Source organism: Alexandromys fortis, unplaced genomic scaffold (genome assembly GCF_014885135.2).
Source record: "Alexandromys fortis isolate MF-2015 unplaced genomic scaffold, M_Fortis_MF-2015_v1.1 scaffold_62, whole genome shotgun sequence".
Classification (NCBI taxonomy): Eukaryota; Metazoa; Chordata; class Mammalia; order Rodentia; family Cricetidae; genus Alexandromys; species Alexandromys fortis.
Genome location: NW_026067942.1, coordinates 1,782,216 through 1,795,646, shown reverse-complemented (window position 1 = coordinate 1,795,646; position 13,431 = coordinate 1,782,216). Strand labels below are relative to the sequence as shown.

General features: G+C 42.0%; 1 pseudogene; it reads left to right on the top strand.

Moving 5' to 3' along the window:
- The first annotated feature begins 200 nt into the window (after positions 1 to 200).
- On the top strand, positions 201 to 655 carry LOC126505365 (myosin light polypeptide 6-like; annotated as a pseudogene).
- Positions 656 to 13,431: the final 12,776 nt, after the last annotated feature.

The following is a 13,431-nucleotide window of genomic DNA, read 5'->3' as shown; positions in this document are numbered from 1 at the left end:
AAGCAATTTTCAGAAAGATAAGGTACAAGTTAACTTGTACTTTATGAAGGAAACATCTTCTGGCAACACACACACACACACACACACACACACACACACACAGAGGCATATCTGTGGCAGAGCAGGTGGGCTGTACAAATTTGAGTCAATAGGTTGCTTAAAAAAAGAAGACATGGATCATGCAGAGCTGAGCAGCCAAGATGTGTGACTTCACCAAGGATCAGACTGCAGGATTCAAGAAGACTTTCCAGCTGTTTGACTGATCAGGTGATGGCAAAATCCCATACAGCCAATGTGGGAACATGATGCGGGCCTTGGGCCAGAACCTTACCAATGCCGAGGTGTTCAAGGTCCTGGGGAGCCCCAAAAAGGATGAGATGAGTGTGAAGGTGCTGGACTTTGAGCACTTCCTGCCCATGTTGCAGACTGTGGCCAAGAACAAGGACAGGGACCTTGGGAGGACTATGTTGAAGACCTTCATGTGTTTGACAAGGACAGGAACGGTACCATTATGGGTGCTGAAACCTGGCATGTCCTTGTCACACTGGGAGAGAAGATGGCAGAGGAAGAAGTGGAGATGCTGGGGGCAGGTAACGGAGACAGCAATGGTTGTATCGGCTGTGAAGAGCTTGTTCAGATGGTGCTGCATGGCTGAGGACATTTCCAGATCCCCATCCTGTGCCTTGTCCAGTGTGGGATTTCTCTGTGGCCCCTCCTTGGCTTCCCCTGTCATAGTACCTTGCCATCTGGTCTCTTCTGGATGTCTGTCTTCACCAAATAAAAGTTTCTTTCTTTACTCTTAAAAAAGAAAGAAGAAGACATGAAGTTGGGGAGACACAGGGAGGTGAAAATGGATTTGGAAAGAGTTGGGGGGAGGAGTGTTGGATAAATATAAGCAAAATAAATGTATGAAATTCTAAAAGAATTAAATAAAATATTTTTGAACAAGTGGTGACAAATAGGCTAATTTGATTGCAGACAACGTAGTCAAGGAACTCTTGGGTCATGGGGTTTATGCATCATATAGGCCCCTGAAGACTGATGATGGCAGGAGAAATCTTTGGCCCTTCTCGAATACAGTCATCATTAGAGGTTCCCAAGTGAGTGACGGCTGGCTCCTTACAACACACACAGTTTAGGTGGCTTAAAACTTTGCATTAATCAAGCAATGAGGCATAAGAAAACTTTAATTTGGCTACATTTCTGCTTGATTGGATGGAGAAAAATTGAACTAAAGAAGGGGCCGGAAACACGTGTGTGAGGCAGGAAACTTGCTGTGATTAGGGCCTGGAGAAGAAGGGCCAGCAGTGGCAATTAGGAAGGCAAGAATGGTTGCTGGAGACGCTAACAAGCTGACGAATGTGCTGAGACAGGAGGAGGGTGGCGTCACAGGTCATTTCAAGGTGTCCATTTGAATGCTGACAGAGTCCTGGTGTTTGGACAGAAGTAGGGAGTTTGGGATGCAGTGGAGGCAACTCTGATTGGACAGCTGTCTGCTGCAGCAAATCATCAGGAAGGGAGGGAAGGGTCCCCTGCTCTCTGCATCAGCAACGGATGTGCTATAAAGTGAGGGAAAAATGAAGCAGAGCAGCTATGGGTATTGGTTTGCCCAAATGTTATGATTCGTGTTTGTGTGATTAATGTAAGATTATAAAATCTTATGTTTTCATTTGAGAAATCTCCATCTAAGTGATCTAGCTAATTATAGGAATCAGAGATGACCATTGTTTGTGATGAAACTCTCCTCCACAATCAGCTCCTGTTCTGTGTCTTGTGCAGATAGTAGAAACTGTGCTTTTGTGTTCAGTGATCTGATCAAATCAAAGGAAAGGAAACCCCAGGAACACGTGGGAGTTAAAGGAACTCCTGTCCTCTCCTGAAAGGCTGGCTTTGGGTTTTATATATTGTGTTACTTGTTTCTTTGGCTGGTTTTGGTTTAGGTGGGCTACTTATGCAGTTTGCACCTCAACCAATCACAGCTTACCCCTCCCTGCAGTTTCTTGTGTATCATGCCTATGGCCTCTTGTCTGTCTTTGTACTCTATCACAATGTAGATGAGCTTTCTCTTTCTTTTTCTCTCTCCCTCCTTTCTCCCTCCATCCCTCCCTCCCTCCCTTCTTTCTTTTCTTCCTTTCTCCCCTTTCCTTCTCTTTTCTTTCCATCACACTTTCTTCCCTCCTTCTTTTCCTTCCTTTCTCCTCTCTCTCTCTCTCTCTCTCTCTCTCTCTCTCTCTCTCTCTCTCTCTCTCTCTCTCTTTCCCTCTACCCCCTTCTTCTCCCTTCCCTCCCTTCTGCAGTATTCTCTTTGGTGAACTGTGTGGTCATGACTTTTCCAGTATAGGCACGGTTTGTTAAAGGGTTATGCCTCATTAAAGACAAAGGAGCTAAAGTAAGATAAGGGGAATAAAACTATCTCTTCCAAGGCATTTGAAACAGCCTTTCACAGGGCCTCAGGCTCCCCTGATGTGTGTGCAACACCCAGCTTAGCTTTGGCTTCTTACAAGCATGAGGAGAAAGGAAAATGCATTCTTTGTGAAACCCACAAAGAACAAATTATAATTGCACTCTATTATCTAGGCTCTTTAGTTTCTCCAAGATGCCAGGGTTTAAATAATAGAATTATTTCAGCCCTGTGGTGGGTGGAGCTTGTTGTAAGTGGCCACAGGTGGAAAGCCCACTGAACTGGGTACAGCCCCACATGCCTCTTCACTTTGTAGTGAAAAATCCCACGTAGATATTTGATCATTTTTATGTGTGGTGGACTTTTCCACTGGCTCAGAGGCAATGCGAGAAAAGAGATAAATGATGTGTCTTCTAATTAAAAAACAAAGGCAGAACTGAGTGTTAATTGGTTTTGGGTGCAGGTTGCGATGGGAAAAGAGCTGCATACTTTTCAGTTTCCCGGCTGGATTACTCAGAAATTCCCACAGCGCACATGTGAGAGCTTTACCAGCTTGATTATTTCAGGTTTTTTTTTTTTTTCTTTTTGTGGGTTAACTTGGGCTAAATAACGTTCTGTTTTGGACTCTACCCTTCCTCTTTCCTTGGATTCTAGGGCCAAGTGTAAAAAGAGAGCTAAATTCGGAATTAGGATGTAAAAGGGAAAAAATGCAGATGGCTTTCTGGCGCCAACTCCTCCGAAAGCAGGCCCGGGAGTGCTTTGCATTTTGTTCGCAAGATTTGGAAGTGGACCGAAATTTCAGAGATGCCGGCCTCTGGGAACCAAAGCACCAGGTTTAGCAATCTGCCACGATGGGGCGGAGACAATTTGGAGAGCCAAAAAGCTTTTTTTTTCTGTGGTATGGTACAGGACGGCTCGGCTCTGCCCACCCACGCTGCCATCGCCACACACACCACTGCAAGAGTCCGTGGGACCCAGGCAGAATCCAAACTGGGCAGAGCCCCTCTGGCAGAGTCAAAAGCACATGATGAGGTGCCGCGTCTTGGCTTTTGGAAGCAACAAGGCTTGGTGATTTATGGCTAAACTCAGATTGGGAATAATGAGCACCCTGCAGGTGACCAGCAAGGAGTCAGAGCTGAGGACAGCCCGCCAGAGCGCTGTTTTCTGGAGGCGTGGCTTTGAGCCAGATTTACAGAGGGGCTGTTGGGAACAATCACACAGTGGTGCCTCCTCCTCCTGTCCTGGTGTCTGATGTCACTGACTTCACTGAAAAAAGCCTGGGAAACCACGCCTAGCTTAGACTTCACCTCTGTTCCTCCTTGCTTCTTTTCTCTTCCTCTCTGCCTTGCATTGCCACCTAACTTTACAGAGCTGGTCTGAGACAAGAGACCCAGCAACCACATTAAACAAAAGGATAAGGAAAAGGTGGGTTGTCAACCTTAGAACCCTCTCAACCTTGCTGTGTTTGGCTGTTTCAAGAACTTCTTCCTTCTTCTGCATCTAGTTTGTTAGCACAAGGAACTGTCCTCTTTTTAAGGAACACAGCTTACACAATGCTCCCAAAGTCTTCTTGGGCATTGAAACTCCTCTCCAAAACAATATTCTGACGAGTTAACATGTAAATGAATCAAAACAATGTGTGTGACATTTCCTATGAAGTATATGTGGGCTTAGAAAAATTAGCAGGGTAGTGCTTAACTGAATGTACTTTCTTTATAGAAGATGAAAGGCATTCGAAACCCAGCTTGCTAGGTCAACAGTGAAGCCAAATCCAACCACTTCGAATCAAAATGCAAGGAAATAACTTATTATTGAAATAGCTTAGGAGAGTGATTAGGCATGTGACTCCATAAGGTGATGGGATCCACGCTCCTGAGCGATCCTGGGACCAGAGCTGCTATGATTTGGATGAGAAGTTGTCACTCCCAAAGATTGATGTGTTGAATCTTGGTCTCCAGAGCTGGTGGCGCTACTGACGGGTGATGGGATTGCAATTGGTCCTCATTTCATCAGTGCATCAGTTCACTGAGAGGCTGATGGCTGAATGAGCTATTAGAAGCTTGCCGCACTGGGAGAAGTGTGAATCTTGCAACAGCCCCTTGTTTTGTCTCTTTCGGCTTTCTTTCCACCACAAAGGGACCCTCTTTGCTCGATCACAAGCTTGACTATATCATGTTCCACTTGACCACTCAGGTCTAGAAGCAATGGAGTCAAGTGACTATGGACTAAAACCCTTGTAACAGCAAAGCCAAGCCAACTTTTCCCACCTTTAAGCTATTTTTTCTCAGGCACCTTCGTACAGCTCCCAGGCCATCCATGAAGGCAGAAGAACAATTTGAAGGCCAGGTTCTGAGCCGCTGGCTCACTCATTTTCTATGTTAAAAAACCCATCTCATGAGAAGTGATTTCCCTATACATGTTCATTCAACACAGCTACCAACTCCCAACCTCCAGTGTTCAGATCTCCAAATCTAATGAAACTCAGAAGTCAAAAGGCTGACATTCTTCCCAGATGTATTACTGTTTATATGGAATGCTTCCTGTTCAAGACTAGGTATGCCCACAGGTGTTTGGGGAAGTACATAAGTTCTCAAATATCTCCAAGACAACCTTCTTTTTTGTAAAATTGATTTTATGGAGCTCTACATTTTTTCTGCTCCCCTCCCTGCTTCTCTCCTCCTCTCCCCTTCAACCCTCTCCCAAGGTCCCCATGCTCCCAATTTATTCAGGAGATCTTGTCTTTTTCTACTTCCCATGTAGATTAGATCCATGTATGTCTCTCTTAGGGTCTTCATTGTTGTCTAGGTTCTCTGGGATTGTGATTTGTAGGCTGGTTTTCTTTACTTTATGTTTAAAAACCACTTATGAGTGAGTACATATGATAATTGTCTTTCTGGGTCTGGGTTACCTCACTCAATATGATGTTTTCTAGCTCCACCCAATTGCCTTTAAATTTCAAGATGTCATTGTTTTTCTCTGCTTCCAACACAGTCTTCTATGGGGAACCATGGGGGTCAATGCTATAGCCCAGTGGGTTGATGGTCTTGACCAAGCCATAGATTCTATGAAGCATCTACTATGAAAAATTGTTATAATAGGCAAGAATTTGAAATAAGTATATGCACAAGAAACAGCCTTTTGATTTTAAAGAACTTGAAACCCAGCCAAGGGAATTCCATGACCAAAGCAATGCACAGGGTTATGAAACTGGACTTTATGTTCAATGGAGACTTAGACATTCCCTTTCAGATGGAAAAGAGTCTCTCTCTTGTAGATCATTTCAGGATTTCAGAATATCTGGCACTTAAGTGAAGAAGACTGTGTAGTCTGTAGAGTCATGGATGTGAGTGGATCTTGTGCGGTCACACAAAATAGGGGAATTTCATTCAAAGCTCCACAGAAGGGAAGTTAGTGAGATGACAGGGAAAAACCCGGAAACCAAATATGTTCCTTCAAATAATGTGTTATCCTTGATAACCGGAATTGCAGGAACTGATTTGGGAACTTCTGCATCAAAACCTACAAATATCATTTCTTAATTTGACAATTTTTAAAAATAATTCTTATCTTCCTTTTAAGAGAAGGTATAAAGACTATGAAATTTACCCCATCCTTTAACAAATAGAGAGGGCAAAAAGAAAGTCTAGTTTACTACACTGAAGAAATCCAGCAAGAGTTGTAAAGACCTAATGAGCTTTAGCACACACCTTGGCGATATCTACACAGGAACTGCATGCTTCCACTTAGCTGGAAAAGGCATTTGACAAAGCTTTTCTCTACAGACAAAATGACTATATCCCACCTGAATAGTGTCACAAACTAGTATTTGGCTCAAAGGCCAAACTTGGGGTATGTTCCCTAGTAGACTGTGAACTCAGGTTGTGACAAGGCCATTTATTTTCATCTTCAGCTAATGATTTCAATTAATTTATAAAGGTGTGCAAGTAAGCATTCCGGATCAATGGGAATTGCAAAAGAGAATTATACACTGAGTAACGGGATTTTAATGTGACGGTCTCAACGGATTATGGCGAGACTATAAAGATAAACAAAAAAAGGAAATGTATAAAAATCTCACATGTGAACCTTAAAATTAATTGTGTGCCTAGCAAATGTCAAAGCAAAAGTTTCCAGGAATAGGTTAGAAAAGACTTAAGGAACACTGTTAGCTAACTGTGTGATTTCCAAAGGGAGAAGTTGTCTGTAGAGAACATAATGAAAGCACAGCATTTCATGGGGTACCCGGAATCAGGACTGAAGAATGCAGGAGTTTTCTTTGGCCTGCAAAGGTCTTCATACGGTTGTCACTTCATAATCAAACATTTGTGAAGGATGAAGACTCATCAGAGCTATGACAAGACATTGATATAGTCTTTAAAAATATTCCACCAATGACAGATGCCTTGGCAATTTCAGTCCATTGCAGAAAACATTCGAGAGAAAATATGTCAATGCATTCAAATACTGGAATTTTCTGTTTACACAAGGAATCAGACTTTATTTATGTGGTGTTATATAATAGAATTGGGGTGCAGTAGTTGCATAACAATTTTTTCATAAAGACTTACCGGATGTCAGCTCTGTGTCAGGCATTACACTGAGTAAGGAAACAATGAGACAGGCTCCTGCTTTAAAGGGTCTCACTTCCTGTCAGGAGATGGAGACCCTTGGGATCTGGGGACACCCTACTGAGCAACACACTCAGGTCAAAGGGAGGGAGCAATGCATTTTTGCACAGACGATTTTGTGGTTGCTGCTTTGTTCGTTCACCAATGTGGTATTTCATATAAGTCATACAGTGACACAATTCTGCTGTTTTTTTTTTCTTAATTAAAGACAGCCTTCAGTACCTCCTGTGTCATAGCTGCTCTTTCTTCATTTCTACACTGTTGTCATTTTGTACGATTTATCTTTCCGTGTCATGGCTATAGTATTGCATTTATTATTTCAGTTTCAGATTTTAACTAGGGATTTCTTGTGACAGAGAGAATTTGTCTCCGTTTCTACTGTATGCATATGCCCACCCTCTCCTAATTTCTGTATATAATTATTGTGTGATTTTAATCAAAGTTTAAACAAGTTGGAGTAGGATCATGTCAGATGTTGTTTGATTTTGTCTTTGCTACATTTTCTGCTCCATTTCTCCATATAATATCATCACACTTATCACTTTAAAATGTGATCTCTCCTCTTCAGATGTATTTGCCATTTATTCAGCTCCAAACACGTAATTATTTGTCTCAACATTGATTAACTAATTTTAGCATAGAAAGTATTCTGTTCGCTTGTGGCATTTTTATACCCCAGTTCTCTGATAAACCATCCAGTTTATCCAGGTTCATCTTCCTGGAAGCCTTCCAAGCTGCTTAAACCAAACTGGAACTACTACCCATATGGCAGAAAGACGTCCATCTTCTGCTCTTGGACAAACATCTAGATGGTCCTCTTCAGGTTGCTCCTCTTCTGGGGTGTCCTCTTGTAAAGATTCTATTATCTTTTCCTATATTAATACCTTCCTTCCATTCTTTCTCTCTTTTCTTGACAAGCACACTTTTCAGAAGTCTCCCACAGGAAGGGAATTAAAACATATTTTTGAGATCTTTACACACACACACACACACACACACACACACACACACACACACACACACTTTCTTTTAAGACAGGGTTTCTGTGTAGCCCTGGCTGTCCTGGAACTATCTCTACAGACCAGACTGGCCTCAGACTCACAGAGATCCACCTGCCTCTGCTTCCCAAGTGATGGGATTAAAGGCTTGCGACACTATGTCTGGTGAGATATTTCAATATTTTACTTTCATTCTTGGATGACAGTTTGCCAAATTATTTATTGGAAGCCATTTTCCGTTGTAGTTTTGCGGTCATCTCATTCTTGGTTTCTACCTTTAGTTTGATTGGCAGTCATTATGATTTCTGATTTTATATGCAGTCATTTATTCTTTTAGAATGCTTTGAGTAAAATTTCACAATTATTTTCCTTAATATTACTCTATTTTTGGCTAATTTTTGGGCACTCAAGACTGTTTCAATTTTTTTCTTCTAGGAACTTTTATTTTTTGCTTTCTTTTTTAAATTTTTTATGTGGAACCCTGTGGATATTTAGATGAAAGCAATCTGCACAGGCTCCATTGCGTTCCCTCTCTCTTCCCTTTACAACGTTTCATTCTCTCTATTTTCTGGTTCTTATTACAATGTTTCAGTAACTTTTTAACTCCCTAATCACATTAATTAGGAACTTTTGGAGTTAGAGGATTTTTCTTCTCTCTGCAATAATCAATTCATCTTTTTCTGGTGTGTATACTCAGGGGACTTGTTTTCTGTCCCACATATCCTACCTTAGAATCTTTCTCCAAAAACCCAGTCTTGAAGCTTCAATGAAGCCTGCTGTCAGTTTCAGACAGGACCTGGGTCTTCTTAGCAGAAGATCTCCACTCTCTAGGCCTGTGTGGCTTTCCTCTAGGCAAGCACATATTCCTTCCCCACGGGAGAAATTTCAGGTTCCCTGTTTGGCAGCTGTTATTCTAGGAGCTAATCAGACACAAAGAGCTGCAGGCTTTTTGTTTTGTTTTTAACAAGACAGCCACGCCTTGCCATATGCCCACTGCCTCTGAAGACTGTGTTTTGTGCTTTCTAGGCAGTGAACTGGGAAGGGAGAGCCTGGCACAGAAAACTAGGAAACTGGCGATCTGCCTAGTCCTTAATTGATCCTTCCGGTCTTATTTATTTTATCTACTCCCTTCTAACTCATCATTTAGATACACAAGGTAGACTTTTGAGCCTTTGGGCATCGCACGATGTCTTTCTGTGTTGATTTTTAGTTTTTCTTATAGCTGACTTAGCTCCTCTGCTCCTTGGGCCAGTGCCATTTATTTCCCACCTATCTGCTTTCCCACAATCCACGTTTGTTTCTGATCCATCGGTTTTCTTATCCTTGAAGTGACAACATATATTATATACACATGCATATGTCCTGTTGATTCTGGGTCTGTTTTATACATGTATCGCATCAACCTCTTTTCTATGGCGAATCTGGATGCTTTCAGAAAGGATGACGTTCGTGGCGGACTTTATAGAGTGACTCATACCTTTCAGCAAAAGCAGTACCGATGATCAGCACAAGGTAGCACGAGCAAGCTTTAGGGCATATTCAGGAATTCACCAGTGTGCTTGATGCTTTGAATGTCTGAAGGTAGGCTGACATGTGTTCAGCAAGACTGGATACAAAAAAGAGTACACTCTGTGATTAGGGGAGGGTGAGAAAGGGGAGCAAAGAGTCAGAGATGCACAAGGACTGGAAAAGTGGGTGTGGAGAAACTAGTGAGCTCCATAGAGGGTGTAGCTTCACCATTCCAAAAGTTATAATTAAGAGGACTAGGGGCCATGTCCGTAATCCCAGGACTTTGGAAAATTGAGGTAGTAAAACAGAAGAATGGTGAATTTGAGGGAGCCTGGGCAACATATTAGCCTATGCCATATTGTGAAACCCAATCTCAAAGAGAAGAAAGAAAGAAAGAAAGAAAGAAAGAAAGAAGGAAAGAAAGGAAGAAAGGGAGGAAGGAAGGAAGGAAGGAAGGAAGGAAGGAAGAAAGGAAGGAAGGAAGAAAGAAAGAAAATCATGTGTATCCCAGGATTGTTTCTATGGCTTCAAAGGATATAGAATTCTTTGTAATCTTTATCTTCAGAGGGACAGTGGTAGGTAAAGATTCTGATTAATTCATCTATGACAAATTGTCAACCAAGTGATGGCTGTATTTAAGCTATTTGGTCTCTAGGAAGGCATGGGGATCACAGGAATACAGAGGAAAGCAAAGGAGTGAAGAGTGAGGAGTAGAGAAAGAAGAGGCACAAAGGGAAAGGGGAGAAAAAAACCAACCACAGTGATGACATCACCTCTGTTTTAAAGCTGGCCCTTGCATCTGTAGGAGTCATTTCTGCTCTGTCTCAATAGGAGGAAACGTGCTGAGCTCCTGGGGTTGCTGGCTAACAGGTCTACCAGATGGACCGTGGGTCTGGCAGCTGGAGAGTAGCACTCCACTCAGGCTTTAAGATTCAGCAATGTATTATTAAACCTGTTTGTAACACAATGTGCAAGATGACATCATGTCCCTGGGTGTGTGTGACCTCACCAAGAATATGTGCCCTGCTGTGTAAGAAGAGTAGAATTCCAAGACATAGAGAGCCAGGCAGAAATTTGAGTAACTTACATACTTTTGTCTCTCCAGCCTCCCAAACCTTCAGTGTTCTACAAACAAACAAGCAAAAAAAAAAAAAAAACAATTATTTTGTACAAGTTTACAGCAATAAAATATAATTTTAAAAGTTCAGAGCTAAGCATCTATCATGAATGTAAAATGGAAATAGACTTGGGAGTCTAGCACCTCAGCTATAGTATGCCAAGGAGTAAAATCATTATGCGGCAGAGAATGACCTTAACTCTTCATTGTCTTGCGTCTGCCTCCTGAGTGCTAGTATAAAGCATGTGCCACTGTACCGGGTGTCTGCAATGGTGGGTACCAGCTTAAAGGCTTTGTGTAGGCTGGTCAAGCACTTGACCAACTGAGCTACATTCGCAGCCAGAATAACTGTTGCTAAGAAACAGGGGAAAGCTAAGAAGTGTAATGAACAGGGAAGCAACCTAGAAATGGGCTGAGTTCTGAAGACCCTACTTTCTATGAGCTGGCCTCAGGAAGCTGAGGGAGCTGATGCGGCCATTAGAAGAGATGCAGTTGTGGCCTGGGGCATCACTAGAACCAAAGGAATAGGCCTACATCACTTTTACCTCCTCCTGTGTTGTACTCCCAATTTCACGAACGGTTTCCTTTCCTATGTTCAGGTGTGAGCCAGGAAAATGAGGACCAGCAAAGCAAGCAGGGCTGGGAAGGTTGAAGAATGGTCTGAGGATAGATAGGTCCCAGCACATCCTGGAAAGACATATGCTTTCTTACAAGAATTGTCTCCCGAGCTGATCTGATCAGTGATGACTGCAGACTCTGGTGACTAGAATGAAATGTGGATATATTAGGACCACAATGTGTAGGTAAACAAGAGGGTAAACCTGCACCATCTTCATAGCCAGAACCTGTGTTTGGAGATTAGCAATAAGCCTACCTAATATGACTCCCCCTCCCCCCCTTTTTTTAGTTATTGCACACCAACAAAATTAGGCCAACTTCAAATTAATATAAAACATTATTTGGATATGAGAAAAACTAAAATTTGTGTATCATGGGCATTGTCTTCATTGCTGATGCCTTTAGCGCTTACAATACTGACATCTAATACCCATCCTGCTTATGACGCAACAGCCCCTTGCTCTGTAACCATATCGTTTTCATATTGTCCTATCCGAGACATTCTACCATGAGACTGGAGTAATTTTCTTAAAGTGGTATTCGACCGTTGACTGTTGAAGAAATGTTCTATTATTAACTAACATGTAATTAGCTCATTAAATAATAGCTCGGCTGAATAGCATGTAACTTAATACAGTCTACCAACGTGGGGAAGTCCACAGTTTCTCACACACGGGAGTGAAATTATAGTGCAAGGAAACTGGAAATGAGGAGATGCCAGCTGGCAGGACCCAGCGTGTTTCAGATTACTGCGTGTTTATGACCTCTATGTTCCAGAAAAAAAAATCAATTAGATTATGCTATTTGAGAATCTTGGAATGCCTGTGGCTCTGAGCCAGTCTTATCAGAAGCTCTCATCTGAAGTTTAATTAAGCTGTTTTAAATTTCACCAGCATTTCTGAGTTTTGGAGAGAAAAAAAACACAATAAATTCAGGAACTAATAAACAACAGCGGGAGAATGCTGAGATTCCCTCAGGTGGCAGCATTCAGTGTAACGTTGTAGGCGCTTCTAATGCCCACCGAGGGCTAGCTTTATTGGATGTGAGCTTGCCACAATGCTGCGCTCTTTGTGTTCAAGGATATTTCAAAAATAAGGGGAAGCCCTATGAGAACTGTGAGGAGCATAAAAAGTTATCATCTTGGTTTGGAAATTTTAAATTATTTTCCATTAGCTTATGTGTATCTTAGACTGGAGTCCTCTAGGGAAAGGTACATGAATTCCAGCACATAGTGAAGACAGGACATCTGCTCTGATGGGGAAAACTTATTGACTGCTGTCCTAGCTAGTTACTTTATGTGGAAGAAAAGCAGAATCTCATGTCACTATCGGTAGGTTTCATAACATAAGATTTACTATTCCAGTGTCTACAGTCATGGTGTTAGGTGTACTTAGGTTGCTCGTGAGCAATCATTGACACACCCATCCTCATAATCGCTGTCTAAAATTTATTTTAAAACTCTTTCAAATTTAACAAGGAAAGTTAATGTGACCAACACTCAGAAATCAAAGGGTACTCTATTTGTGTCTACTGGTGTGTGAACCAATAGGATCCTGCTCCACAGCCCTGTACTGGACGTAGAAGGGTTTTAATTATGTGGTTAGATAGGTGGCTAAAGACTGAACACTGCTGCTGTCTAACTAGTCCTGTGGGGGACTACTGACTGCAGCTATCTAACTAGTCCTATGGAGGACTATTGAGTTATTTTAAGAAAATAAACACATCTAGCAAGACATAACACTGACTGATACAACTGATCACTTTGGTTAAGCTATTTCACTAAACTCAGAGAGAAAGTGAGCACCTATCTCTCATTCCTTTTTGATATCATCCATGATGGAGTGTTGAGTTCAGGACATGGAAGTCATAGCTCTGCCCATCACTCTTTGGTGTTTTGATGTGTATTTTCCAAGGAGGCAGTCGATAGCTATTTATCACATCAAGTAAGGAGGTGATATTGTCTGAGGGCTTTAGGGAACACTAAGATGACTTCTGTCTTGGTTAGTGTTTCTCTATCTGTGAAGAGGCACCATGACTACAGAAACACAAAGAAAACATCTAATTGTGGTGGCTTTCTTATAGTTGCAGAGGCTCAGTCCATTGTTATCATGGGGGACATGGCAGCATGCAGGAAGGCATGATGCTGGAGAGGTAGCTGAG